The 4,986-nt window shown below is 38.3% G+C and overlaps 1 pseudogene; it reads left to right on the forward strand.

The window, feature by feature from the left end:
• Positions 1-1,783: 1,783 nt before the first annotated feature.
• LOC110297935 lies at positions 1,784-2,625 on the forward strand (annotated as a pseudogene).
• The last annotated feature ends 2,361 nt before the right edge of the window (positions 2,626-4,986 follow it).

Below are 4,986 nucleotides of genomic sequence, written 5' to 3' on the forward strand. Positions count from 1 at the left end.
TATTTTTCTCCTAACTTGTTTTTTTAATTCTCAAGAATGTTAGAAATTCACTAAACCTTAAAATCAAAGCCTAAATTCTGGACTGAAATACTTCTAGGTCACCAATATAGTCATTTAATAAGCATTCTTGTGTTGGGAATGAAAAATTCCTTCATTATCCATCTTTCAGCATAAACAATTCTTTCAAACATACTATGTCTTCCTTAGACAGAACTACCAGTAATGATATTTTCTTCATTCTTCTATGTATTTTGTGGTACTTACTCTAAAATATTTGCAAAAACATTTCATTTAAATTTGTAATTACTGTTGAATTTATCATTAGTTTATTCATTTGTGAATAATTATCACACATATTACTTTTGTGATATATATGACTATATACATTTACATATATGCTATGCACACTCCAGTGAAGTTTGCTTGGCAGGCCAAGAGGCGTGGGAGCACTCACAAGGCAAAGAGTTTCACAGATACTCACCTCCTGGAACTTTGGCGTTCTCATAACCCATATACTCATACCCTATCCCCGCATTAGTCTGGTGTATGGATCCACGTGCTCTCTTATAGTATTATTTTATTATAAGTGCCTTTTAAGATTGAATTCTGACATAGCTAAGTCTTTGCCAGTTATCCAACCTCCCAGAAAATCCTTGAATCTGACAATCTGACAACTCCTAGTACAACAAAGGAGTTGTACTAATTGTGACCAGGGTGTAAAATGCTTACCTGTCACTAAGCTGACCTAGGCAGAACTGCTTTATCTTTACTGTAAACATTTACCTGGTTCCTGTAAGTCCTTTTGAAGTCATTTCTTTGTTTTGTGTCAGGTAACTTCAATGTACTTTGCCTGCTGTGACATCATACCCCCTTTATTTTCTGTATTATATAAGACTGGTGTTCACTTTGTGACAAAACATTCAGATTCTACACAATCACCTGTGTTGATCTATCATTCGCTGGCTCCTTGCCCATCTGCAACCAGAGACCAGTCCTAAGCAGACCAGGGACCAAGAGGGTACATATATGTAGTTTTTGTATAATAATAAGTCAGTAAAAAAAAAATCTCAATTACTCAATGTGACTCAATAAAGAAATGTAGACTTGTGGTATAGCAATAGACAATATAAAAGTGCTTAATGTCCTCAAAGACTTTCCCTCTTTCTAACTTCAAATCTGGATTGGAGACTTTTGAGTCATTCTAGTCTATAAAACTGGTTCTTTTCATTCTGGTCTTAACAGAACTTAGCATTCCATTCATGACTGTCACTCATGATTCCCATATTTCTCCATTTGATAGCCTACTCCTGCTAGGACTGAGAGCAGCTGTGGGTCATTCTTTTGGTTCCTGAGTTCATGCAATGGAGAAGAAACAGCCTAAGACAGAAAGGAAGTTGGATTCAGAGATCTCTTTCTGACACACCCTGAGAAACTGAGTGTCCATATTGGGAACACAACTATACTAATGTACAGAACATAGGTTGTAGATGGTGTGAATAAATGCAATCTGAATATACATTAAGGCTCCAGAAATACCGGTTTAGATAAATTACTTAATGACTCTAATCCTGTTTATAAACCAGGTCAGTAATTATCACATAGCAGGCTGTTCATGGATCAGAAAGAACATAGCATGTGCTCATTGTTTTGTTTATTTTGTTCCAGGAATAGTACTGGAGACTTCCTAAGCAAGGATCTAAGCATCTCAACCTTGGAAGCTAAGTCCAGAACATCTAATGAACCCAATGATACTTCAGATTGTGACATCAAGTTCCAAACCAGGATGTTGCTTTCCCTCATCATTTCCCTGTTTGGGATGGTACTAAATGTCATAGTGCTGTGATTGCTGAGCTTCTAGGTGCACAGGAATGCCTTGTTTGTCTACATCCTCAACCTTGCTGTAGTTGACTTTTTCTTCTGGTTCGATCAGTTTGTATTTTGTGTTCTTGTTATCACTTACACCATCAAGTCCATTTCCAATGACATCCTATCATTTTAATTTTTGTGCCAGCATTTCTATATCTTTCAAGCCTGAGCATTCTCATAACCATTAGCATTGAACAATGCCTGTCTGTCATGTGGCCCATCTGGTATCACTGTCAATGTCCAAGACACACATCAACTGTCATTTGTGTCTTGCTTTGGGCTCTGTCCCTTGTGTTTATGTTTCTGGATGGGAAGGCATATTTTTTACTGTTTTCTGATCCTAACTCTTTTTGGTATCAGACATTTGATATCATGATTACTGTATAGACAATTGTTTTATTTGTGGTTCTCTGTGGGTCCAGCTTAATCCTACTTGTCAGAATCTTCTGTGGCTCCCAGCAGATCCCTGTAACCAGGCTGGATGTGACCATTGCACGCAGAGTGCTTTTCTTCCTGATATTTGGTCTTCCCTTTGGGATCTACTGGCTCCTTGACGAACGGATTGGGGGACGTTGTAATTTTTCTGATGAAATGATTTTCTTATCCTGTATTAAGAGCTGTGTCAACTCTATCATTTACCTTCTTGTTGCCTCCATTATGCACAGTAGTGGATTCAAGGTGAAGACTCTCAAACTATTTCTAGAGAAAGCCATGCAGGACACTCCTGAAGAGGAAGAAGGTGTTGAGAATAGTTCTTAAGGAAATCATGAAGAACTGGAGAAATCTAGTGCAGCAGATGACAGCTGCTTTGATTAGACAGAATGCTCATTTTTCTTATCTTTGTGGGCTAATTTAACGACCTTATTCAGTTTGTTACTTAATCTTCAATCAGTTAAAAATGACAATCATTTTTGTGATAGTTGAAAGATACAGTACTTGTCACACAAATATTAACTGTGCCATTTCTCTTGCTGTGTTATTGAAGTCTTTACCATTTCCTTTTTATGGGACTACTTGCAAGTATTCTGGAGAGCTGTTGACCAGTGTTGATAAATTCATTCTTCACTAGAAGGCAAAAGAAAGGTCAGGGAAGAGCTGCATTTCTTGAGTGGTTGAAATATATAGTCCTTAAAGAATAATTAGATGTTGCAAAAGTTAGTTTAGAAAAATGCTTTTTTGTCAGTATTTCAAGAGTTGAGATACACTATATAATCTTAGTCTTTATTGACCTCTTCAAGTTACAAAGAATATATAAAGTGATAGTCTTTCTTATATATATTGCTTATCAAATATATATTTCCAAGGAAAGTCTATTAAATCTCTATTCACCCAATGGAGTCCTCACTTTCGAGTTCATACTATCTTTCATTTTCAGCATTGGAAGATGGCTGTCGGGCTTTGTAATAAGATACATCAACATCTGACAGCACCTGAAGGTGGAGAGAGACTGTCCTCTGTGGTTTTCTCTCTTCACAATCACATGCTAGGCATTCCATGGTAGAATGTTGTCTCTTTCCTCTCTTATCTTTGCCATGATGATCCCACTTTGAAATTCTAATTCCTCATGACAAATTTCCAATGAGTCCCTGAGCAGAACTTAGGAACAAACTCTGAAGCCAGCCCCACAACACCCAGAGGCAGCTCCACCCCAAGGTGCTCTAACACACCCAGTATCAGAGGATCACAGGATCCCAGGAGCTTGGCCACACCAGGATCTCAAGGTCCCAGAAGCAGCTTGACTCCCAGAACCTCAGACACACCCAGGATCTCAGTATCACAGGATCCCAAAATCACAATATCACAGAGACAGCTTGACTGGGAGGAGTTCTGACACAACCAGGATCACAAGAAGGACAGGCTCAAGTCAGACATAGCTAGGGTATGATAGAGATAACCAGATGGTGGGAGGCAAGTGTAAGAACATAAGCAACAGAAAACAAGGTTACTTGGTATCATCAGATCCCAATTCTCCCACCATAGCAAGTCCTGGATACCCCAACACACCGGAAAAGCAAGATTCAGATCTAAAATCACTTCTCATGATGATGATAGAGGACGCTAAGTAGGACATAAATAACTCCCTCAAAGAAATACAGGAGAACACAAGTAAACAGCTAGAAGCCCTTAAAGAGGAAACACAAAAATTCCTTAAAGACTTACAGGAAAACATAACCAAACAGGTGAAGGAAAGAAACAAAACCATCCAGGATCTAAAAATGGAAATGGAAACAATAAAGAAATCACAAAGGGAGACAACCCTGGAGTTAGAAAACCTAGGATAGAGATCAGGAGTCATAGATGCACGCATAACCAACAGAATACAAGAGACAGAAGAGATAATCTCAGATGCAGAAGATACCATAGAAAACATTGACACAACAGTCAAATAAAATGCAAAAAGTAAAAAGTTCCTAACCCAAAACATCTAGAAAATCTAGGACACAATAAGAAGACCAAACCTAAGAATAATAGGTATAGAAGAGAATGAAGACTCCCAACTTAAAGGGCCAGTAAATATCTTCAACAAAATTATAGAAGAAAACTTCCCTAACTTAAGGAAAGAGATGCCCGTGGACATAAAAGAAGCCTACAGAACTCCAAATAGACTCGACCAGAAAAGAAATTCCTCTTGTCACATAATAATCAAAACACCAAATGCACTAAACAAAGAAATAATTTTAAAAGCAGTAAAGGAAAAATGTCAACTAAACACACAAAGGCAGACCTATCAGAATTACACCAGACTTCTCACCAGAGACTATGAAAGCTAGAAGATCCTGGGCAAATGTTATACACACCCTAAGAGAACACAAGTGCCAACCCAGGCTACTATACCCAGCAAAACTCTCAATCACCATATATGGAGAAAACAAGATATTCCATGATAAAACCAAATTTACACAATATATTTCCTCAAATCCAGCCCTACAAAGGATAATAGATGGAAAACACCAACACAAGGAGGGAAACTACACCCTAGACGAAGCATGAAAGTAATCTTTCAACAAACCCACACAAACATAATTCCACCTCTAACAAGAAAATTAACAGGGGGATCAGCTCCGGGGTAGCTGGAGTGCAGGGTTGCCTGACACCCGCCAGCTACCCACGACCCCCGCC

This window comes from Mus caroli, chromosome 7 (assembly GCF_900094665.2).
Source record: "Mus caroli chromosome 7, CAROLI_EIJ_v1.1, whole genome shotgun sequence".
Classification (NCBI taxonomy): domain Eukaryota; kingdom Metazoa; phylum Chordata; class Mammalia; order Rodentia; family Muridae; genus Mus; species Mus caroli.